Genomic DNA, 27,592 nt, shown 5'->3' with positions numbered 1-27,592 from the left:
AGGTGTCATAATCGGTTTTAAGCCTCCTTTCTAGGGGACACTGCGGTTGTTTGTTTCTTGAATTTGGGATATTACATACCTATTTACAACTCGTTCTATTCAAAATGGCCGCTTAAGATTGAGTATTATAGGACAGCCAGGCTGATCATTTGTACAAACAGTAGATCAACCCCACAAGTCCCAAGTTTTATTAAATTAATTCAAGTTATTAATTATTTCTAATTCTAAGTCTATTAATTATTTTTTTCTTTTATAGAAGATAATTAACAATGTATAAGGCAGGTGTAAGAATTAACTTAACTGCGTACGTGACTGGAACACGAAACATCGCTTTATCTGCGTATCCATGCTTCTTAGACTGCATCATCACTTACTATCAGGTGAGATTGTAGTCAAGGGCTAACTTGTAAATAATAAAAAAAAATATGCGTTAATTTTCTTGAATACTTTCTTTGAGGTGTCATAATCGGTTTTAAGCCTCGTTTCTAGGGGACATGTTGGTTGTTTGTTTCTTGAACTTGGGATATTATATACCTACTTACAACTCCTTCTATTTAAAATGGCCGTGTTCTTGAATTTGAGATATACTTAATACTTGTTCATTTTTTTTTTTTTTTTTTTTATTGATAAGATGTAACAATTATTTTACATATCGATACTCTCGCCAAACTGAACAGGCAGTTTGTTGGCGAGTTGACGCTCATTATTCTAGTTATTTTTTAAAAGTAATTGCTAAATCTAATTTAGCAATTACTTTATTATTATTATTATTACTTTATTATTTTTTAAATGGCCGCATCGATTGTATTCCGGTGGAAGCTAGATAGTCCGGGATTCGTACAATATTTTTTACAACTGATTACTATCAAGGTAAATTTTTCGTGAGTAGCTTCATCTCGATGAGACGATCAACTTTTTTATTTACGAAAGTTCTTGATTCTGGTAGCCAACTGAGTTACCAGGATATAAAAATTCTGAGCGTCTGAACGAGATAATGTACCACGCAATTTGTGGGACATTGTGGCTGTTAAATTGATAACTATTAATTAAGCAACATTAAAAACAAACATCTGGTTAGAAACAACTTTTAGTAAACTACCTGAGGTTATTAAATTTTTATATCCTGGTAACCCAGTTGGCTACCAGAATCAAGAATTTTCGTAAATAAAAAAGTTGATCGTCTTATCGAGATGAAGCTACTGACGAGTTAACGGTCTGCACCCTTGAAATCTGCTACCTCCCAAAGCCATCACAGCCCAAGCTCTATACCTTCCTACTGTATACCTATGGTAGGAGTCTAAACTAACAAACTTTCAACTATTATAAAATAACGAAGGTCCAACCATATAGCCATTTTAAGTGTCTAACTTGGTGAGACCATATTAGATAGTTAAGAAATGTAATTCAATAAAACAGCTTAAAACTCGTCGCTGTAAAAAGTAATGGTAGGTACCTTGAGGAAATACCGCGTGTGAATCGTGTGAAACGTTCTATAAGACTGTAAAGTTTAATCAACATACAAACCAACTTAAACTTGGTGTGGGTTCGAATCCGGTCCGGGGCATGCACCTCCAACTTTTCAGTTGTGTGCATTTTAAGAAATTAAATATCACGTGTCTCAAACGGTGAAGGAAAACATCGTGAGGAAACCTGCATACCAGATAATTATCTTAATTCTCTACGTGTGTGAAGTCTGCCAATCCGCATTGGGCCAGCGTGGTGGACTATTAGCCTAATCCCTCTCATTCTGAGAGGAGACTCGAGCTCAGCAGTGAGCCGAATATTTAAGACAGTAAATATAGAGTACATAGTATACAGTAGCAGAATACCAATTACCTAGACATAGATATTGCTATACGTCATAAGTGAAACAGTTATATAAATTAAGCATTAGGTAACTAAAGTCATGTGCATTTAAAGAAATTAAATATCACGTGTTTCAAACGGTGAAGGAAAATAACAGTGAGTAAACCTGAATACTGTGAAACGTACGTGTGTGAAATTGGCCAATCGGCATTGGACCAACCTGGTGGACTATTAGGCTAACCCCTCTCATTTTAAGTGGAGAGTCGTGCTCAACAGTGAGTCAAATATGGGTGATGATGATTATAATGATTAAGTACTTAAAGAAATGGTACAAATGTCAGTATTAAGCTTAAAGCTCATCTATCGACGCGGAGACAGCCTTCGCGGTTATGTAGCGCCGACGGCAGGACATCCGACAAAACTAATCGTGTGCATGACATCATGCAAATCGCGACACACAGATCAGTTTTATCGGATGTCTTGCCGTTAGCGCTACAGGCACGTAGTTTATTTTTCTGATTGTATAATCATCACTATCATCACTATCAACCCATATTCGGCTCACTACTGAGTTCGAGTCTTCTCTCAGAATGAGAGAGGTTAGGCTATAGTCCACCACGCAGGCCCAATGCGGATTGGCAGACTTCACACACGCAGAGAATTAAGAAAATTCTCTGGTGTGCAGGTTTCTTCACGATGTTTTTCCTTCACCGTTTGATTTAATTTCTTAAAATGCACACAACTGAAAAGTTGAAGGTGCATGGCCCTGACCAAATTCGAACCCACACCCACTGGAATCAGAGGCAGGGATCATATCCACTGGACTATTACGGCTCATTAAGATTGATTGTGTAAGTGCCTTAAAATGCACTTTAATTGAACCTCAGCAGCATCACCGATGGTTAACCAGGCACGTAGACTTATTGAATGGTGAGTGGCGAGCTTAAAGCGAAGGAAGAGATAATAATCATTCACCACAAAAGTCAATACACGTCAATCAGTGCTAGCAAAAAGAACTAAACAGGTCGCACGTACACGTACCATTCACTCGTTCATTCATGGACTCAATCAAATCAATCAGCGGGTTCTGAGGTATTTTAACAAGCAAAAAGTGCGCGCGTGGTCGCCTGCCTTTCCGTTAGTACTGAGAACGGACCCGTTGGCCCAGTGATTACTTTGTTCCATCGATAATAATAATTATAATAATAATAATTGTTTATTTGCAAGAAATATTGTTTTGAAATTGAAAAAAAAAATACAAACAGTCACAATTACCAAAATAAATGAAATGAGATTAAGAAAAAGATAAATACAGTCACAATTACTAAATTAAATTAAATGAAATTACAAACAAAAAAGAAAAAATAACAACAATAGTCATAATTACCAAATTAAATTAAAAATAAAAATAAAATAAAGTTACAATTGCAGTACAATATACAAAATTCATTATTTTTACAATTAACATTTTTACAATTATTATTTTAACTGTCGTATAATTTTCTTTTAAATTGTGCCATATGATTCCAGATTCAAAATCTATACTAATATATAAAGCTGAAGAGTTTGTTTGTTTCATTGAACGCGCAAATCTCAGGAACTACTTGTTTGATTTAAAAAAATTCTTTCAGTGTTAGATAGCCCATTTAGCGAGGAAGGCTAGAGGCTATATGTTATCCCCGTTTTCCTATGGGAAGGGGGATAACATATACTGAAGAATAGACTTTATTTCTTTATTTAAAATTGACGGACCAAGCAAAGCCAAGCAACCAAAGCCAAGCAAAGACGGTTTACCTGGTAGTAAGTGAAAAACCATAGCCTATAAAGCAAAAACCATAATAATTGTAGAAACGATAGCACAGATTTCCATACAATGTAAACCAGATATTATACTTTTATTTCTGTACTCGATACTTTATTATCAATGTATTTAGTGCTTCCGGTATTAAAACGCCGCAGACTGAACAAAATAATTAATACCCGATCATTATCTTAACAACTCGATCCGCCGTTGTGATTAAAAAAGCTGTGGAACACTTAACTACGGGATCTCGATGTACCTAGGCATGTTTACCTCTTTACAATGTACAAGACCAATTGGCCGATAAAATTTTATAAAAGTCAGTAATAAATTTAAAACTTTACAACACTTTAAACTTTAAAAGAAAGAAAAAACATTTATTTTTAAAAAATTGCTATACACCACAACAATGCCTAAGTAAGCCACTATTGTAGTGTCTGATGCTTCAACTACCTGAACAATTGAAAATCAAAACTAAATTAGTTGTAGCATCAAAAACCACTTTGTCATGTTTAAAACGGTAGCACAAGTTAGCATGTTACCGTTTTGAGAGGTTACAATTTATTTAACCCTCTGGATTCGTCACTCATTCATTCCTATGCGGCATGGTATAGGAAACATAAATCATTTGCCATTTGCCACGACAGAATCCTGTCACTGGATCATGGACATGTATTTACACAACTATAAAACTCTAAAATTGAGCCGCGATAGGAATCGGATTTACGAGTAGGACCTTAGGTTATAAGGCAATGCTTCTACAATTGAGCCAGAGGTTTACAATGCTATACGACAGTAAAGGATTACTTTCGTTGTATCGCCAACCCGCATCGCAGCTGCTTAGTAGGCCTAAAACACTCTCTTATAACAAGGGAGGCCCTATAATGGGAAATTTAAATGGGCTGATATTGATTGAATATTTTTCCATCACGTTAATTGATTTCAAGGACTTTACGCACCAGATGAAGTCTTCTCGGGCGTTTGTTATTTGATGAAAAAAGCTTGACAGCGCTACAGTAAACTTAAAAGCCGTTTTCTACAATAAGAGCAAGAAAAAAATATAAAAGGACTATGCATTTGTAAATGAATAAGAATGTACACTTTAAATTGAACTTTATTACTTGTGACATTAGACTGAAATATCTTTAAATCGACAAGTATGTAGATGTGTTGTTTTGGAATAAAGAATCGAATGGAGTAGACGTGTCTGACATTCATGTCAAGATTTTTTTAAGTAGTTACGACATAACCATTCAATTATGGCGGCGTACTTTTTAAACTTAAAGGGATTTAAAGTCGTATTTCGTTTGAGATTCTGCGTAGAGTTATTACATTTTAGGTACCGAAGTGGGTGGTGCCATAAAGTTCTGCTTGCGAAATGTTTAATGCGATTGGGTTTTGAGTTTTAATACACTTTTTATAAGTAGTGGTAACCTCGTTATTATTTGCTTGAGTTTTAGCAGCTGTGAAATTTTAATTCATTTCGAGTTAATACGAACCTGTTAAGAAAAGTGTACCTATACATTTTTTTTCCTTTACTTTGGCATTTACGCTGTGAAGTGCCTTTAATTATATTCACACCCAATGGTTTAAGCGAAATAATTTTCATTAATAGCCGTTTCTAATATACTAATTTGTAATAGTAATAATTTCGACTACATTTCCGTCACTTCACAATCTAATCTTGAGTCTCGCCATTTGTGCAAGAGGTATTTTAGTGCTAAGTGTGTGGTTAAATGCGAGTGTCCTCTCTCTTAGTGCGATGGAACAACATACATTTAGTAACAGTACAGTAGGTACAGTACCTAATAAGTACTAGGGTTTTTTTAACACATTTCACCAAGCATCACAGTTTAGGTTTTACTTCAGCTATCCTTCAGATCACGGACCAACTCTATAGATTGACAGAATCAAAGAAATGTTACAATACCTATATTATATGTACCTTATCTATATTCAAAAACAACGCTTACTATATGGCTATAACGGCCTTTAATAAGCTACCCAGTAAGTAGCAAGCAATACCTCACCTTAAAAAAAATCTTGCGACTGTAGGTAGATACATGACGCCGTAATGCGTGTGGTATACTTACAATGGAATTCATAGACGTTGTAGGGGCACCCCCAGGGGATCATTCAGCCGCTGAGTCTACTTCTATTTGTTTGAGAATTTGACACTCAGCGGGTGAATGATCCCCTGAGGGTGTCCCTGCAACGTTTATGAATTCCACTGTTAGATAACGGTCACTGCATGGTCAATTCAGGTCACTGCCATAGCTCAGCGAGTCGCGAAGCTGAAGTGGCAATGATCAGGCCACATAGTTCGAAGAGCCGATGGACGTTGGGGTCCGAAGGTGCTGGAACAGCGACCCTGCACCGGAAAGCGCAATTTTGGTCGACCCCCCACTACTAGGTGGGCTGAGGACATCAAGCGGGTTGCAGGGAGCCGCTGGATGCTATCAACTCGAGACCGTTGTGTTTGGAAGTCCATGCAAGAGGCCTATGTCCAGCAGTGGACTTCTATCGGCTAATAATGATGATGATAATGGTCAATTAGAAGTAAAAAAATATATATTAAAATATTGAATTTAATTTATTCATTTATTTTAAATTGGAGACTCCATTTATTTTTCTGTACCTATTACAATAATTGTTCAATAATTGGTATTGTCAGACGGAATTGGTTGTATTTCACAAGAGATCTCATAAATTTAAAGTTCGAAAGCTCCCGAATATGCAGTGGCTTTAACAACTACCGAAATATCACTTGTAAAGGAACTCCATACAGTACCATAGATATGATACACCATAGACAATCCACTTTGCTGATTTATGTACAGGGTATGTTTGTTTTTTGCTTGCTTTTATCCCAGAGGGCCTGGATTGTATTTCCAGCTATATCTATTTTCAAAAAAGAAAAAATTGAAAGTCTGTTAATTTTAAATATGACTTATCCACCTCCCCTTTCCTCGCCCCTCCTCCTAATTTGATGCCCTCCGTGGCGCAGTGTTATGCGCGGTAGATTTACAAGACGGAGGTTCTGGGTTCGATTCCCGGCTGGGTCGATTGAGGTTTTCTTAATTGGTCCCAGTCTGGCTGGTGGGAGGCTTCGACCGTGGCTAGTTACCACCCTAGCGACAAAGACGTACCGCCAAGTGATTTAGCGTTCCGGTACAATGTCGTGTAGAAACCGAAAGGAGTGTGGATATCATCTTACTCTAAACAAGTTAGCCCGCTTCTATCTTAGCATCGTCACTTACCATCAGGTGAAATTGTAACACTTATCTACGATTAATCTATAGGTACTTACTAATATTATAAAGCTGAAGAGTGTGTTTGTTTGTTTGGTTGAACGCGCTAATCTCAGAAACTGTTGGTCCGATTAAAAAAATCTTTCAGTGTTAGATAGCCTATTTATCGAAAAAGGCTATAATTTATCCCCGTATTCCTACGAGAACGAGAACTACGCGGGTGAAACCGCGTGGCGCGCTTACCATCACGTGAGATTGTAGTCAATTGCTAACTTTTAAAGAATAAAACAAAACACACAAAAATCGCTGTTTTCAATGCCCTCCCCAACTGTGTCTACTATATTCTTATTCAGTATCTTTGGTAATCTGTAATCAATGTACAGGATTCATTATTTACACGTCGGACGGATAATAAAATGAAAATATATGATTACCAGCGCACAGCCGCGGGTGCCTGTACGCCGTCGGCTCATCAGAAGTGACAGATGGTTTAATAATGGACTTGAAGTCGTCTCACTTCTGTTGTAACTGAAATTATTTTCCAAGGATTTGTGTGAAGTGAATACTTCTTTAGTTTCAATAGGGCAACACCGTATATTTCGCGGGGATATTTGTAGGTTTTAAAACTCGTGTCAACGTTTCTGCTAAAGTATGGAACTTCCAGAGTCTGTGTTTCTTGCCACTTATAATAAAGTAGCCCAGTGGATGCACCTCCAACTTTTCAGTTGTGTGCATTTTAAGAAATTTAATATCACGTGTTTCAATCGGTGAAGGAAATATCGTGAGGAAACCTGCATACCAGAGAATTATCTTAATTCTCTGCGTGTGTAAAGTCTGCCAATCCGCATTGGGCTAGCGTAGTGGACTATTAGCTTTACTCCTCTCATTCTGAGAGGAGACTCTAGCTCAACAGTGAGCCGAATATGAATTGATGACACCATAATAATGTAAACACCTTCAAGGTAGGTGTGAACATTTTCTATGCAATTTTCATCGCACGTTTTATTCTAGATCTTATCATTCCTTTCCATCAGGCACGATTTCATCATAGTCATTGATAATAACATAAAATTGAAAATTTTTAAAAACCCCCGAAGGTCATGAAATTATTATATAAACTCTCGATTAGTCAAGTCAGGAATATTCTCTTTTATTGCGCTTTCATTTGCCCACTCGCATATATTTGCAGACATTCGGTTATTCTTCCCCACTTTCAACCACCATAAGTTTTAAACGGCTCAACCAATTTTCATCAAACATGTCTAAGAACACCCGCCCATAAGCTTTCATACAAAAAAAAATTGAAATCGCTTCATTCGTTCGGGAGCTATGGTGCTACAGACAGACTGACACATCAAACTTATGACACCCCTCTTTTTGCGTCTTAATTATAAATATACTTCATATTCGATGTTTGAAATCGACCTCGAATAGTTGCCTAGAGTTAACGAGTGCAAATCTCGCTCTAAGGGTACTGACCTTCCAGATGTATATCTCGCGAGATATTTGGATATATATCTCGCGATATATCTGGATATATATCTCGCAATATATCTGGATATATCGAAGAGGTCTATAGGGTATATCTTAAAGGCGATAAAATAAAACTGCCCCGGTGAGTCTTATCTCAAACGAGCCACACATCCGGTAGCGTTTCCAATCTCACTGCCAGCCAAACTAATTATTATCACGTCGAACGAGTATTTAAATGAAATACTTGAAGATATGCATACTGCCTTCTTGGTACAGTTGTTAGTCAATGTGGTAATGGGCCACGAAATCCTGGGTTCGAATCCTGCGCTTATTCTTTTTTTTATGAAATTATCAGTTAAAGTTTTCAGCCCTTTATTGAAAAATTGGATGTGCCACTCTCCGGAGAGTACGTTAAGCCTTTGGTCCCGTCATCATCATTCATCATCACCATGATTATCAGCCGATAAACGTCCACTGCTGGACATAGGCCTCTTGCATGAACCTCCAAGCACAACGGTCTCGAGCCGCCAGCATCCAGCGGCTTCTTACAATCCGCTTGATGACCTCGGTACACTTAGTGGTGGTGTCGACCAACACTGCGTTTTCCGGTTTTCCGGTTTTCCGGTGTGGGGTCGCCATTCCAGCACCTTGGGACCCCAACGTGGCCTTCGAACTTCGAACTATGTCATTGCCACATCATCATCAACATCTGATAATGATTTGGTAATGAACTGTTGACACAGGCGATATTGCAAACTTTGCAACACTGTCGCAATGTACGAGCTTGTCTGTCGGTTTTTTATCGTAGGAGTACGGAGATAATATGTAGCGTAGCATAAAGCCTTCCCCGATAAATGGGCTATTTAACACTGAAAAAAATTTTCAAATCGGACCAGTACTTCCTGAGATTAGCGCGTTCAAGCAAACAAACAAACTCTTCAGCAGTTTAATAGTATAAATATCACAGGCATAGTAGGTAAAAATAATGAATATGGTTTTGCATTTCCGTATGGGATATCTCATAAAAAACCCCTTTTTATGGACAGAAACAAGTCATCAGAGACATTAGCAAGGAGTAATAATACCCCTTAGTATAGTTATAGCCACAAAGTGTTGCCACTTGCGGAATTTAGTGTTTAAATTTATGGATTTCGAGTTTTGAGTAAAAAAAGGAGTATCAACGAATTTAAAAGGTAGTGGATATCAAGTACAGAGTACTTTAGTCCAGAGCTATTATTATCATCTTGCACACATTCGCCGCGGGCCAAATTATGTTCGTTGGAACAACTTGCCTGTATCGTAAATGACATAATTTTGCCAGCGGTCATATTGGAAAATGAACAACCAAGAGTTGAGGTACAAAATGGAGAAATTATTTCCTGGAGTAATGTAGGATTCACTCACACAAATGTAATTACATGTTTAGTATAAAAAGTCTATATATACATATAACAATTAAAATGTTATTTAATATTAACACGCTTATATTAGCATCACTTGTAACATGTATGTAAGAAAATCTTGGAATCTTAATTTGACCCACTTCCCGGTTGTCAATTAGGATGAAATTTTGCACACGCTCTGAGTTCTGATGACAATACATGACTAGCTAAGAAACGTCATTACAAATCCAATATGGCAGCCTCCTCAATATGGCGGACTGGCTGTTTGAAATCAAATGGAAGGGTAATACGAAAAAAATTGTTACGTTACATAAATCCAATATGGCGGACGTCAAAGATGGCGGACAGGATATTTGAAATGCACCTCCTTGATATGGGTATCAAGCGTATTTTTTTTAAACTATTCATGTTATTTAATCTATACCGATAATTATTATAAAGAGGTAAAGTTTGTGTTATTGTAGGGGGTAACCTCTGGATCTAGATCTGAAAAACGTGGCTTTCTAGTGGAAAAAACCCATAAAAACCCACGTTGATCTAAGATGGAAAATGGAAGATGGTTGTTCCGGTACGATGTCGTGTAGAAAACGAAAAGGGGTGTGGATTTTCATCCTTCTCCTAACAAGTTAGCCCGCTTCCATCTTAGACTGCATCATTACTTACCTTTCGGTTTCTACACGACATCGTAACGGAAAGCGATTTACGATTGGCGGTATGTCTGTGTCGGTAGGGTGGTAACTAGCCACGGCCGAAGCCACCCACCTGCTAGACCTGGACAATTAAGAAAACCTCAATCGGCCCAGCCAGGGATCGAACCCAGGACCTCGGTCGTGTAATTCCACCGCACTTACCACTGCGCCACGGAGGCCGTCAAATGCGGTTAACTACGTACTACAATAGTCTCCACCAAGGCCGCATCTCAATATTCAACGGATCCGCCATATAGCGCCATAAAACGCTATAAAACTACGCCACAATGCATGTTACGCTCCGCAGAGCCTATAAATTGACCGCTTTTTACATAACGCGGCCGTGTGACGTCACTGCTCACCGCCGAACCACATTTAGCCGCTATCTCTTACACTATTATAATTTACGCACAATTTTATCTCTGTAATGTTGCTTGAGATAAAGAGCTTCTTTTAACAGACGCAAGATAAAATTTCAATAAAAATCCGTTTGGATACATTTTTGTTATAAAAGTAAGGTAATATTTAGTTTTGACTTGTGATTTTTTTACCCATTTTAAAAAGGGAGGAGGATATCAGATTTTTTTTTGTTCTAAGAAAACCAAATAGGTTTAAATATTGGATAGAAGCAGGCGTTATTTTGCGGAAGTTCATCATGATTATATAATGATTTATTTATTTTGCTATCATCCGCGAAAATTCGGCGAACCCATGCGACAACGTCACCCAAATTTGCAATTGCACGTTGTAGAGTCAACATCTCCTGAGGATGCTCCGGTTTCGGGGTGAAACGTACGTAGAGAGTATTTTGTCGGACCTGGGTGACGTTGTCGCATGGGTTCGCCGAATTTTCGCGGATGATAGCAAAATAAATAAATCATTATACAAATAGGTTTATATTATGCATGTCCATATATTTAAGGGTCAAAATACATTATTTTTAAACTTTTGACCAAGACATCGCATTAATGACTAACCAACTCACGATATTTATCTTAAGGATAGAATTGAGTCATTGTTTGGACTTCTTCTTATATTCATATAAGCGAGAAATAACTCGATGCTTGACTGGGTCCGTTAGTAACTATATAAGCTACTAAATTTTACGACATATCCTTATTAGTGGATCCTTACTTTGAGTTACTAGATGGGAAACGATAGTTTCTGGACAAATCGTAAAGTATAAAGTAAAAAGTCACTCTCACTTTAGCTAATCGTCGTCATCAACCCATATTCGGCTCACTGCTGAGCTCGAGTCTCCTCTCAGAATGAGAGGGGTAAGGCCAATAGTCCACCACGCTGGCCCAATGCGGATTGGCAGACTTCACACACGCAGAGAATTAAGATAATTCTCTGGTAAGCAGGTTTCCTCACGATGTTTTCCTTCAACGATTGAGACACGTGATATTTAATTTCTTAAAATGCACACAGAAGTTGGAGGTGCATGCCGCGGATCGGATTCAAACCGACACCCTCCGGAATCGGAGGCAGAGGTCATATCTACTGGGCTATCACGGCTCTTGCTTTAGCTGATCACTCTCTCCTTAAAAGCTTCACTTCCCTCATAAGTAAATCATTCAGTGCAATCATAAATTAGTACCAGTTACGTAGGACGGTAAATTCGTTGAGGGTGTCACAAATTGTTCACATTTACCCCGAATGCCTCCCTGATGCAAATTAGCCTTTATTGGTGTTTTCGTTCGAGATATCGCTTTAATGGCCCATTTCCTACAATTTCCATAATATTTCTCGCTCCTTTGAGCTTATCTAGACATTGCTACGACATACGACATTCTTTAACACCTCATTGCGGAGTAAATCATTCTAATGTCTTACCTTCCACGCTACTTCAATGCATTTACTAGTTGAGAGATTTGGTCGCATACTCCTATACTATTTATGGTTTAATTGTGACTTTAATAAATAGATTGTTGGTAATTATTAGATTAAGATTGAGCCGTGATAGCCCAGTGGATATGACCTCTGCCTCCGATTTCAGATGGTGTGGGTTCAAACCGGGTCAGGAGCATGCACCTCCAACTTTTTAGTTGGAAATTAAATATCACGTGTCTCAAATGGTAAAGGATAACATCGTGAGGAAACCTGCATATCAGAGAATTTCCTTATTTCTCTGCGTGTGTGAAGTCTGCACATTCGCATTTTGCTATTGGTGGACTATTGGCCTAACCCCTCTCATTCTGAGAGGAGACTCGAGCTCAGCAGTGAGCCGAATATGGGTTGATAATGACGAATTATTAGATACGAGTATATTCAAAGACTTTTACACTATTAGATATGTAACTAGGGCGACGATACTGAGGCGAAAAAAGGTGGTTAATTGTCTTAATTTAATAACGCATAGTTATCAACAAAAGTTATTTAAACAAATAATACCTAAATATTGTCTACAATGTAGAGTGATGTTTTCAGAAAGTATAAAGACTATATACTTATACATAAATCAATAATGTAGGTAGATACAAAATTGTTCATGTGTGCGCTCAGCGGAGTAGCTAAATTCGGATTACTTTTAGCGATGATTTTGTAGGCATGTAACATATTTAATAGTGTTAAATTGCACTTGGTGTTAGTGACGTGAACTTCATCATAGGCGTGCCTCGAAGAGCACGTTCTACGCCTCAGGCCCCGATCATATTATTAACATTTATTAATGACAAATAGTCAAAATCATAGTGTTATTTATTAAGTTTTGTATGGTCAAAAGACCTGACCCTGTCAACCCCAATGATAATTCCATACTATAGATAGTTTACGTCCCTACAAAATCACCGCAAAAAGTGATCCGAATTTAGCTACCCCATTTTATATTTATTTTATTTATATTTCCACTTCCTGAACACAACTCGACATTGTAAACGATATTTAGGTATTATTTGTTTAAATAACGCTCCTAGTTTAATAAGCGACTAAATGAAATTTAATCAATTTTCCACATTTGTCCGCCTCAGTTTTGATGCGATAGTTCCCCATCTCTAGTATAAAATATCATTGGTTAACCCACATTAAAATAGGAATTTGTGGTGAATCTGGCCATTTTTTTAATTTTATATTACACAGACTATATACCTACTTTGAATAACTGCACCACTAACATAATGTTATGTTAGGGACCTAACATATCACGCTATTCCGTATATTATAATGATCCAAAAATGTAAGGGCAGAGTGATCCAAAAAACCGTTAACATTGTCCAATCGGCATAAAATGGAAGCATTTGGCCGAAATCCTCCAGTGATGGGAGAATATATGTTTTATTGTTATATTCGATTGGGATATCATTTTATGGGCCATTCCAGTAGTTTTGGCTTAACGGTACACGTATTTATTAATTGTGTTTTACTGTTATGGCGCGGTATTGGATCAATTGGTTATTTTTGGTTCTGAAATGCTCTTTTTTTTAGCAAAAAAAGATATATATTTTTTATTTTCTACATCTTTAGTATCTACTAGCCGACGCCCGCGACTTCGTCCGCGTGAAATTCGATGTAAACTTTCAACTAGCCCTATCCTACCCCTACCCTACCCCTACCATACCCCTACCCTACCCCTACCATACCCCTACCCTACCCCTAGCCTACTTTTCTGGTTGATTTTTTACACCTTGTGTCCGAAAAACACAAATATCTTACGGAACCCCATTTTTTTTCTAAAATAAAATTTAGCCTATGTTACTTGTGAATAATGTAGCTTTCGAATGGTGAAAGAATTTTTAAAATCGGTCCAGTAGTTTTTGAGCCTATTCATTACAATCAAACAAACAAACAAACAAACAAACAAACAAACAAACAAACAAACAAACAAACATACAAACAAACAAAGTTTTCCTCTTTATAATATTAGTATAGATATATCAGCCGATTGGCCATCCACTGTTAGATTGCTGCCTTTTAAAGGGACATACAATGGGGATGATGACTAGGTTTGAATATATTGATTTTTATGATACATTCGGGTAAATGAGGTCAATGTTAACTAATTTATACATAAAGCAACGATTGTCTGGATATTTGCAAAATAAATAAGATTATAAAATTCCAAAATATATTGAAAATCTTTTATCGTAATTAGATGAAAATTCATACAGCTTCCTTACATTAAATGTGACATTTTTTAATATGTGAACTATAAATATAAACGCAGAAATAACAAAGATATTAGTAACTTTGTTAGAACGCACATACAAATCTAACGATCCTTATGTACCTACGACGTCATTAAATCGTACCATTTTGTATGGGGCGTTCTTCAACGGTCCGCAGCAGCGCCGAAAAGCTGACCTTTTAAAACCCTGTAGCTCCGAAAGTAATGATCGCAGATACCCTGTTACTTTTACAAAATTGCTTTACTATTAGCGTACTCTTAATTTATATACAATTTAAAAAACTGTCCTCATCCCTATTTCTGCCACACAAAATTAACACAGCACTTCTGCGATTCTCCCCATTTCTCCTCAAAACTCGCTCGATTGCGATCGGTCGCATTGTACAAGGAGTAAATTCATTCCCCGTATTGTATAAAATAATTTCATGCAACATATTTAAATTATAATATTGAATTGAAAATTTCCATTACGATATCAGGTAGTGGCTTTTCTGAATATGAATTTCTTTATAATTAAATCCAGGTTGATTAAAGTTTCGCTTTATTTTATTTACAAGAGAGCGGTGCTACTTATTGGTTCTTGTATAAGGTAGAGTAGACTAAGGGTAGGGTTGTTGGGGTAGGAGTAGAGTAGGTTAGGGGTGAGCAGGGGCAGGGAAGAACTGTATATAAGTCAAAGCGAAGCTTGACCGGGTCCGCTATAACCTATAGCTCAACGATAATAGCGGTTGGACTCATCACCGAGGGGTGGTGGTTCGATCCCCGCCCTGTTGGTCTATTATCGTACCCACTCCTAGCACAGTCTTTCCGACTAGTTGGAGGGGATTGGGAATATTGGTCATATTATAAAAAAAGAAAGTTATGGCTAATACTCTTTTTTTTTTAAAGTTCGCTTTTGCTACCATCGTATCTGCCCCTACACTTGACATTAGGTGATATAAATCAATTTTGAATAAATCAAATGATCCAGTTAGATAGGTCCAAAAAGAGGTGAACCGCCGAACCTACTCGGCTGGGCTGTATTCGGGAAATTTCGCGACATCTTTTCTTCCAAAATTCCTCAGTGCCTGAAGACAAAAGGCTTTGAATAGTGCGTGTTGCCAGTGACGACCTATTGTTCCGAAACTTGGCCGATAGCTATGGGTCTCATAAGAAGGCTCAGAGTCACACAGCGGGCGATGGAACGAGCTATTTAGTATCTCTGCGTGATCGAATCAGAAATGAGGAGATTCAAAGAACCAAAGTCACCGACATAGCTCAACGAGTTGCGAAGCTGAAGCACATAATTCGAACAGCCGATTGACGTTGGGGTCCCTAAGTGCTGGTATGGCGACCCCTCACTAGTAAGCGCAGTGTTGGTCGACCACCCCACCAGGTGGACTGACGACATCAAGCGAGTCACAGAGATTCGCTGGATGCAGGTGGGTCAGTATTGTGATGTTTGGAAGTCCCTACAAAAGGCCTATGTCCTGCAGTGGACGTCCATCGGCTGATATGATGATGATGACGATAATGAAGTAATAAAAAAGTACAGCGGTATCTAGCTAAATGCAAGTCCGTGGCAATAATCAATGCAATCTTGGCGCCACTTAAATAAGTCAACTATTGCCAGCTGTATATGTAAATCCGTCCTATTATCATAATCAAATCGTTTCTATGTAAACTGTGGCCCATCCGTACAGGCTAGTGCACTATAAATAAGACATAAGAATAATTGCATCTTGCTTTAAACGTGATACTTTTTAAGGTAAACTAGCAGACGCCCGCGACTTCGTCCACCCTTAGACAACCTTAATCTGACTCTCTTGGAAAATCCGTTCTATAAAGACGTCTACTAACTGTAAACTACCTCACTACCAAATTTCATCTTAGTACGTCAAGTGGTTCCCGAGATATCGTGATGAAGTGATCTTTCGCATTTATACAAAGTTTCCCGTAAATGTTACGACATACTCTACTAAGCAATATTAGAAAAAAACAGCTGGTTAGTAATTACTTTAATTAAACTACCCTCCTCCCAACTCCCTAAGTTGGGAGGAGGGTAGTTTATCAAAAATAGTTACTAACAGATGTTTTTTAACCGACTTCAAAAAGGAGGAGGTTCTCAATTCGGTCGGTATTTTTTTTTTTTTTTTTTTTTATGTATGTACACCGATTACTCAAAGACGCCTGGACCGATTTCAAAAATTCTTTTTTTGTTTGAAACGGTATAGTCCCCATTTGGTCCCATTGCCATCATGTCAAGATCTGATGATGGAATCCTGGAGAAATTGAGGGGAACTTTCAAAAATTATATGGGTGTCTAGTGTGTTCGTATACTTTTCCATTAAGTACTTTTAAGCACTACAATTTCATGAAGGTTTAAAATCGATCTGATGATGGAGCCGTAAAACAGACGAGGGAACTGATCGGCGATTTACAGCAGTTACCTTGTGTTTGGGCTTGATTAATTTGTATTAATGAGGACTTTCCACATAGATAGGTTGTGACTGTCATTTAGGGGTTTGGTGATGAAGACCAAGGACAATTAAGGGAACTCCTTAACAGTTAACAGTAACTACCTTGTGTTTGGCCTTGATTAATTCGTATTGCTGAGAACTTTCTACCTAGATGAGTTGTGTCTGTTATTAGGGGTCTGATGATGAAGACCAAGGTCAATTAAGGGAACTCCTTAACGGTTTACGGTAGCTACCTTGTGCTTGGGCTTGATTAATTTGTATTGCTGAGAATTTTGTACCAAGATGGGTTGTGACTGTCATTAGGGGTCTGATGTATTCGTTTGAGATGAAATTTTACACTAAAAATGGAAAAATAATAAAAATTTTAATAAAAAAAATACAACCGACTTCAAAACCTAAAAACGTACCTACTAAACTAAAAAGTGAAAAATAACATCATAATATGTTCTACCTGCTGATCAGTATGAAGGCGGTGCTTAGCCAGTGTTGTCTTAATTTAAGCCATTTCTGACAGGACCACATGAAACAACACTGTCTGCAAAATCTAAATCTATAAGATATTCTCACATGGCTTGAATTAATACATCACCGGCTTAGCACCGCCTTCATACTGATCAGCAGGTAGAACATATTATGATGTTATTTTTCACTTTTTAGTTTAGTAGGTACGTTTTTAGGTTTTGAAGTCGGTTGTATTTTTTTTATTAAAATTTTGACGTGACAATGTCTTATAATTCGATGAAGCCAGATGCAAACTCGAAAAAAGATGACGTCATGCGTCGTTCCCTCGCTCTAGGGTTGCCAACTTTTTTTACAAGAAATAAAGTATATTCTGGTCTGTGAAGATTATTAAACAGTATTTTAGAAAAACGAACATTTTTTTTTTTAAATGCAACCATTCCATCAGTATTTTCTTATGACGTTGTCACGTTCAACTATCGTCAGTAAACCTACTTTACAGACAGCCGATTTTTTTTTACTGATGATTGATTAATAGTTAATTGGTTGATTGATTGATGATAGAACTTAACAGCCACAATGTCCTACATATTGCGTGGTACATTATCTCAATGCAGTGCTCAGAATTTATTTATACTGGTAACTCAGTTAGCTAACAGAATCAAGAATTTTTAAATAAAAAAGTTAATCGTCTCATCGAGATCAAGCTACTCACGAAAAATTAACTTGATAGTTAAAAATGTTCTGCGGATCCTTGACTATAGCTTGGCAATTTCGTTTGTAACATTCCCGAAAGTCCGCGCGGGCCGGGAGGGCGGTAGCGATGCCCCGCTCGCACGACTTCATACCCGCGCAGTCCTTCCCTCTGCCCCCGCGCGCTCGACTTCATACCTGCGCAGTATGAAGTCGCGCGCCCACATATCATGGGAGATCAAAATCATCAGCGGATGGACGAAGGATTTCCAAACACCCATAGCCTTTATCTGCTGTACCATAAGAGTATATTTCTTTTTATTTATTTATTATGAAAACTCCAACGCAGACGAATTTCACATTTAACTTTTATTAACAGCAAAGAAAAATCAAACCACGCAGATTCTAAATAGAGTCGATTTTCAATCGGCAGCGAGTATTTTTCCCTTGGAGAATATCGATATTAGCTAGAGTGGTGTTCTGCCGACAGAAACATAAAGGCCGTTTAGAAGTTAATAAAATGTATATAGAAAAAAATATTGTTGTATCGCATACGAACGGCAAGTGGGATTATAACTCGCAACTGAGGGTTCTGTACCTTTATTTTAATTGAAAACTGACTTCCATAATGGGGATGATGACTAGGTTTCAATATATTGATTTTTGTGATCCATTCGGGTAAATAAGGTCAATGTTAACTAATTAATTATACATAAAAAGCAAAGATTGTCTGGATATTTGCAAAATAAATAAGATTATAAAATTTCAAAATCTATTAATTTTTTTAATCGTAATTAGATGAAAATTCATACAGTTTTAGCTTCCTTACATTAAATGTGACATTTTTCAATAAATGAACTATAAACATAAACGCACAAATAACAAAGATATTAGTTTATTAGTATTTTGTTTGAACGCCCGTACAAACCTAACGATCAGCGAGCCAACGACGTCACTAAATCGTGCCATTTTGTATGGAGCGTTTTTCAAGGATCCGCGGCAGCGACGCAAATCTGACCCTTTAAATCCCTGTAGCTCCGAAAGTAATGATCGCAGATACCCTGTTGCTTTTACAAAATTTCTTTGCTATTAGTGTACTCTTAATTTATATACAATTTAAAAAACTATCATCATCCCTATTGTTAGCCGATGGATTCACTGTCTCGATGGACTCCAAGGATAACAGGATACAGTACCGTACATACCGTTCGTTCGTTATTCCAGTACCAAGGTACTGAAATAACTAACGTAGTGTCCCTTCGTGTTATATTACGTCCTACCCATTGCCACTTCAGCTTTGTGACTAATTAGTGAGCTTGAGCCGAGCCGTTAAAAGCCGCGATAGCCCATTTGATATGACCTCTGCCTCCAATTCCGAAGGGTGTAGGTTTGAATCCAGTCCGGGGCATGGACCTCCAACTTTTCAGTTATGTGCATTTTAAGAAATGGAATATCACGTGTCTCAAATAGTGAAGGAAAAACATCGCGAGGAAACCTGCAATCGTATTTCGCTACGTATGTGAAATCTACCAATCCGCATTGGGACCGTTGGTTAAACCCCTCTCATTCTGAGAGGAAACTCGTGCTCAGCAGTGAGTCGAATATGGGTTGATAATGATGATGATGATCGGTAACGTTGGTGCTTCTGCGGATCTATTCATTTCTGATTCGATCGATTCTCCGACCATAGCTCATTCAATCATCCGCTAAATGACTCCATTGGCCAAACCGCTCTCATTCTGACAGGAAACTCGTGCTCAGAAGTAAGCCGAATATGGGTTGATAATGATGATGATGATGATGATTCTGCGGATCTATTCATTTCTGATTCGATCGATTTTCCGACCATAGCTCATTCAATCATCCGCTAAATGACTCTTTATCTTCGTAAGAAAGCTTCGTATGAGGTGTCAGCAACCAATTAAAAATTATCATTATCTACAAATGTATATTTAGTGTTGCAAACAAGATTAAAGTCGTATAAAGGTCATGGGAGATAATAAAATAATCCTTTTCGGTTAATAGACCGTGTCCATGGGCGGTCGGCTTGCATTATAATGACAAAGGCTTTTGTACGGATACTCTTCTATTGACCATTGTAAGGCTGCGTTCACAATTGAAAAAAGATCGCTTACAGTAAAATATATGAATTTGATATCACAGCGAGAAGGTAATATTGAGAATTTATTATTCTCAATCGTGGTTCTCGTTCCCGTAGGAATATGGGGAGGCTATATAGCCTATAGCCTTCGTCGATGAATGGGTTATCTAACACTGAAAGAATTTTCCAAATCGGACCAGTAGTTCCTGAGAATAGCGCGTTCAATCAAACAAACAAACTCTTCAGCTTTACAATATTAGTATAGATTTCATTTGGTTACCTCCAATCACAACTGAGTATACATATTTTTAGCAGACTCAGGAGTTGATTACAAAAATAAGAAAACCAATGTCGAACAAATATTATAATTCACAATATTTGTCAGAATATTTATATATATTATCACAATATTTGTCACAATAGTTGACAACTTAATTAACAAACCAAACTGTAACCAAAATAAGACTAAAGTCTAAACAGTCTAATAGTTAAAGTAACTTATTTAAAGAAAATTATTATATTATATTGAGTTACGGAACCCTAAAAATGGCGTCTATTTCTACGTCAATCTCTTGATAGTGAGTTTGTGTCGGTGGCAGATCCAAGGTATTGTAGCCCCGAGTGTTTGCTATAAATGTTATCTTGATATCACGTGTCATTTGTACACGTGTCTCTTAAACGTACCTATTTGCTTGCCTTTTCTCCTTTTCAACCCCCGACGCAAAACAGGGGTGTTTTATATTTAATGCTTGATTGCATCATCACTTATCATCAGGTGAGATTGTAGTCAAGGGCTAACTTGTAAAGAATAAAAAAAAAAAAGGTTTGTCTCTACGTACTTTCTAAGTGTTCATTTACACAAGCGGCATCTGCTACTGACGAATGCAGTCAGCGACGTCTCGGCGGCAGCCAACGGGAATCAGCAGTGGGCGACCGCCGTCGACCGCCGAGAGTCGACTGCAGTCTGCGACGACGTCGCCTGCCACCGAGACGTCACTGACTGCAGTCGGCGACGCCGTCGCCTGCCGCCGAGACGTCGCTGACTGCAGTCGACTGCGGTCGTCGGTAGAGTTGCCGCTCGTGTAAATAAACTCTAAGAAGAGATAAACTTCAAGCTGTATAAAGATTCACTTTCAGTCCTAGAGATGAAAGTGGGCCCATATACAATCAGCGGCGATAATTATGTCATTGTAAACGCTTCCTTATCGCGTGTTATACCGACCGTAGTGCGTGTGTTGTGTTTCGGAATGGGACTGTAGGATGGAACGATCTAGATTTTAGTACAAATATATAGAACGCAACGAGGGCGGTTTGGCCTAGATACTGTTGCACGCTTGCTGTGATCTGTATGAGAGAGATTATGTGAGAGGGGTCGAAATAATGGGATATACCGTATTTGATTCTCGCCGTTAGAGATGTGGGAATAATATACTTAAACTGGTCGAATCAGTGGCAGATTTACCAACAGAATTTTGACGGCCTCCGTGGCACAGTGGTATGCGCGGTGGATTTATTGACGGTCCTGGGTTCAATCCCCGGCTCGGCCGATTGAGGTTTTCTTAATTGGTCCAGTTCTAGCTGGTGGTGGGTGGTGGATTGTGGACGTACCGCCAAGCGATTTAGCGTTCCGCTACGATATCGCGTGGAAACCGAAAGGAGAGTGGATTTTCATCCTTCTCCTAACAAGTTAGCCCACTTCCATCTTGGATTACATCCGCACTTACCATCAGGTGAGATTGTAGTCAAGGGCTAACTTGTACCTAAAGAATAAAAAAAAAATGAAATGAAAAGTAGGCTTGAGCAGATTTTGGGGGGCGGCAAATATGTTTGTATTTACAGATATATATTTTGATATTTTAATCCTACAGTAGATAAATGTACCTATTGTGCAGTAGTGCCTAATTAAGCTTAGAACAAGGTATCTAATATCTTTTGAATATCACTTATGACAAAACGATGCGTAATTAAAAAAAAAGTATTTAGGTATATACCTATCATACATAACACATGAGTTTGGCTTTAGTATACGTAGGCAGGTAGGTAGGGAAGCGCAGTGTTGGTCGACCCCCCACCAGGTGGACTGACGTCAAGCGAGTCGCAGGGATTCGCTGGATGCAGGCGGCTCAGTATCGTGATGTTCGGAAGTCCCTACAAAAGGCCTATGTCCTGCAGTGGACGTCCATCGGCTGATATGATGATAGGTAGGCAACAATGCAAGAAAATCTAATTAATCTAATTTTCGACTGGCTGTCTTTTTTCACAAAAATATAAAGCTAGGTTTATAATTTTTAGCATTGTAGAGTTAACAGAGTTGTTAAAATTTCATTAAAATCACTGTCGAGCATTGTCGAATCTTTCATGTTACTTGCTCTCCATAAAGATAATCAAACCGGTTTTACTAAGTACTATGATTGATTTATTAATAACCCATTAAGTTAATTAAAATATATTATTGGTATAGTATCATTTGGCCTTTACATAATTCATTAACACATTACTATTGAAATAAGAAGCCTATATTATTTACCAATCACACAACACATAATCAATCTCTTCCCTGTTGACTTGTTCGTAAGCTGCAACTAATACATGTAATAATATTGGTAGACAAGATATTGTGTTGATAATGTCAACTCGCATACAGTAGCCATCAATCGTGACCGGGTATTACTTGTTATGAAACACGGGAAATGGAACTTCGTTAGCGTAGATAATCTTTTTAGATATCTGTTGAGATCTCAGACCAATTATAGAAGGACCTGTATCGCACTCATAGTCACGAACAAAATTGTCTGTCATTTTCTGAGGAAAACGAGCTTAAATTTGGTATATATCTTATACTAAACTAGAAGTTTTTGCCCGTTTTTTACACAATTCAATTACACAGAAAGGTATTTCTACGGAGCTCTTTAACCGACGAACACGATTACAACTATTTAACATCGATTCTATAGATACAGTTTTTATAATCGCATTAGATCGTTGATCATATACTTTGACAGAAATGTAACGTCTAGCGAGGCAGGTCCTATACAATAATTGGTCTGAGGTTGAGATAGATATCTGTTAATAAGAGTAGGTACTTATTAATTGTAAGATTTTGTTTTATCGAATTGCACTTTATAATAGTGTGAATGTTTGTTCCTCCTTTTCGTTGCGGCTACTGAAGCGATTTGGCTGACATTAGGAATAGAGATAGAAGAAGAAATACATTATTGCACACAAAAATATAATTATAAATTAAAACATTAAAAAGATAATTTAAACTTAGCATGCAAAGGCGGCCTTATTACTATAAGTAATCTCTACCAGGCAACCCCTGACCAGAGTTGCGAAGAAAGATATATACTTTTCATCCCGGAAAAAATCATAGTTCCCGTGGGATTTGTAAAAAATTTAATTCCACGCGGGCGTCCGCTAGTTACTAAAAAGTCTCAATTTGATTGTATACTCCTAGCTTATGTTATCGACTGATATTGTAGCTTTTCATTGACGAAATATTAAAATATTGGGCTTTTTTATTTTTTATTTAATGACAGGGTAGCCCTTGACTCCGATCTTACCTTGCTAACATGCGACCAACCACATCTCGTGAAGAGAATAGACAAAATTCAGCCAATAGCGGCGCTACCGGATATATCGCTACCTCATTCATTGCGTTTTAACGACAGAGATGGAAGTGGAACAAATACGCCGCCGTTGAACGACATTTTGTCTATTTGTCACACACTTGGTGATGCAATCTAAGATGGAAGCTTACTTGGAAGAAATACAAACGCTAAATCGTTTGGCGGTACGTCTTTACCGGCAGGCAAAAATACCTCTCATTCAGGTGTTAGGTTATTCAGGTTATAATACCTTTAGAAGAAGAAAGGTAACGTATTCTTAGTATAATATCTTTGGAAAGAATATAATCAAAGGTCCATTACTATGTCTATAAATTGAACTAAAGTTAGCTTGTTAGCGAGATAAGATGAAGTTTGTGCAATGCAGTAGTGAATCTAGTTTGGTCTTCGGTACTTGACGCATTTATTAATGTCAAGGTCGCTCGCTTGGTTATAGTTACCAGTAAAAGTTTGCCAAAGGCTTTTTAACTAGGGTGAAGATATTTACCAAATAGCAGAGCGGATATTCAAAATATCTTCATCATAAATGTCACATCAAGCAACTATCAGCTCACCGCTAAGTTCGATTTAAAAGGATTTGATTATAGTCAATGCTCGTGTAATGCAGATAGATAGAATTTGATATTATGAAGATTTCTGGTGTATAAGAATGATTTAATAAACAAATACCAAAAATCGTTTACATTCCTGTCTTTTGTATCCCTGTCTATTGCAGCAAGTAATAAGTTGCATATAACATAGCAGAACTGTCTGTTATGTTATATGCAACTTATTACTTTCTGTTAAGCTAGTCAAATTATATATTCTTTGCGTTATTTGATACTTTTACTAAAAATAATAAAATAACATTTAAGTACGTCTAGCGGATGCCTGCAATTTTCTCCGTGTGAAATTTGGCATTGTCTGATCAAGTTTTTCTTTATATTAATACACAGTTTGATTAGCCAAGTTTAACCTACTCGCCAAATAAATTAGATTAAATGAATTTTTTGTCCAGTACAAGATGTACAAGCGATTTAGCGTTCCGGTACGAAGCCGCTTAAAAACAGTCAGAGGTATGGGTAGAATGAAAAGGTAGGCAAAGGTACCAGACCTTTGCCAAGTTAGCCCGCTTCCATTTTAGACTACATCGTTACTGAGATCGCAGTCAAGTGCTAACTTGTCATTAAATAAAAAAAATATGATTGCATTGTCCTCTCTATCGCAAAGAAATCGTTCATACATCTTTACAAGTAGGTCATGTGCAGGACGAATCTTCTGCATTTAGTTTGTTGGCAACTGGCAGTTGGCATGGGCACAACCTCCTGTTTCTTTTGTAACGACTTTTAAAAAAGTTTTCATTTTTTAGGGTTTCATACTAATAAAACGTAAACCCCGTAAATTTTGGTTTGTTTGTCAAGACCCTATTTCAGGAAGGCATGAATAGGTCAATTTGAAATGAATATAAAAATATCTACAACTTTTAATTGAATGTTACTCACAAACAAAGCTAACTCGTTGGTTCAGTGGTTAAACTATGTGACTTCGGGTCACGAGGTCCTGTGTTCCAATCCTGTCTATGATATATTAAACTTTTCTTATTTACAAGAAATTTTCAGTAAAATTTTTTAAAGGCACGTGGGTTATATTACCAACAATTTCTTGTAAGAAAACCAGGGGTGTAGCTACCGCCTATATCAATAATAAAGGGCCCCCCGGACTACTGGGGTCCCATACGTGTAAAACAAAAATTAGTAAAATGTAATCCACAATCACTGAATCTGGTGATTCCCGGCAAAAGAAAATAAAAAATTGCCTATAGAGCTTCACTTCAGAAATATCACAATTAAAAAAAAAATCGGAAACATCCTACATAGGTCACCTCATATTTATTTTAAGCAAGCATTTTTGATTTTTTTAGTGACTTTTGACCCTTCATTTGGCCCTCAACTAATTTTTATACAGGCAACGCACGCTTCGCCACTGAAGTAAACCTAAATATTTCATCAGATCCAAGATTCAAAGCTAGGACCTCAATGATCCAAAGACAATAGTTAACCAATGGTCCAAAGAAGCAGTTACTGTTCCATTATAGTTTCACAATAGTAAAGATAGAGAGATTGATACACATAATGATGTGTTGAACGAATGAAAGACCCATTAAACGAACAGTTCATCATAACTGATTAATGTATCCACGTGAGTGGGCAATGATTAGAAATATGGATCGGTGCTGATTTTTATGTAGGGTGACAGTGAATGATACAAAACTGGGATTAGTCCATTATTGGAATAAATAATAATGATCGGTAAATTAATGATACAAAACATTAAATTGGTAGATCGGAATATTAAGTGATGTATAAGATAGTAAATTTAAAAACTGTTTTATGATAAAAAAAAGATGAGGTTTGATGGACATATTTTAACTTTACACCAAAAACGAGTTTTCTGATAATTCTATGGGACCATTTAAAGAGATTTGAAAATTATAAGCCTCCCAAAAAAAACCGCGTGTACACCTACTTACGAGTATGTAGCTACATACATATGGGTTCGGGTTCAATACCTGGCTTACTGGAAACTTACTTTTTGATTTCAGTTAATAAGTCAATGAATCAATCAATCAATCAATATTCGTTTATTTCAAATAGGCTTAGTTTACAAGCTCTTTCGAAACGTCAGGTAATAATATTATAATGGTGATAATAATCAGTCAAAAACTTAAAATTAAAGTTACGAGGGTCCCAAACGCGCCGTAGTCCGAGAAGAGCCCACAACAAACTCAACCAGATTTTTAGGTCAACGTCTCCACGTGTTTCGCTCACATCATAAGTTTACCAACAAACAAGTATTAAGAAAAGTCGATACAGCATCAGAAACGAAGCTAATGAGCTCATTTTTAGATCACATTATACCCACTTCCCTGACTTCGTTAGTTATTCGAAAAAATGGACGAAACATTTTCCGTAGAGCATTTTTCCGTTTATTATGTTTCGTATCGATGGCAGGACGAATTGTCGTATTATTTTGACGGGAAAAGTTCTGAAAGTTATGCGTATTGATGCTGTAGTATATGTCAACAGCCTAGACTGTCAATAGATGAGTTTATAAATACAAGCCTCGGACAAGTGGGGGAGTTAGTTGCACTTTGGTGCTACAGCAGTACGTACCACGAGGTACTAAGTAGATACAGTGTACAACCAACTTGATGTGATAACCCGAGTGATCAACCGATCACCCAGAGAGTGTGTGCAAACACTACAGATGCCAAAGATAGAATATTAATACTTTACGTTTGGTATTTATAACGTGGAACCTGATTTCTTTACAAATTCATGAAAATCAAGAATATCATTACATCTTGTGAAACCGCTAATACTAAAGATCAAACGAACTGAGTGAAGTTCGATCAATTTGAGTCGCTTCACTCGAAGATACAATCATGAAGTACTCCGCTTCTGCCTTCGGGCCCCAACAGGCGATGCTTCATTAGAAAAAAAAAACATGAAGTCCATATACATTTATGTACATTGTTAGATTAAGTGAATGCTTAGCTACTAATAGATATTCACAACGTTCACAATTTTTACATGATGCTAACAAAATCGAAAAGAACAATTTTGTACAATATGAGCCGTGATAGCCCAGTGGATATGACATCTGCCTCGATTCCGTGGGGTATGGGTTCGAATCCGGTCCGGGCCATACACCTCCAACTTTTCAGTT

Source organism: Bicyclus anynana, chromosome 18, assembly GCF_947172395.1.
Source record: "Bicyclus anynana chromosome 18, ilBicAnyn1.1, whole genome shotgun sequence".
Taxonomy (NCBI): Eukaryota; Metazoa; Arthropoda; class Insecta; order Lepidoptera; family Nymphalidae; genus Bicyclus; species Bicyclus anynana.
The sequence above is the reverse complement of the archived record's forward strand: the minus strand, read 5'-3'. Positions refer to the sequence as shown.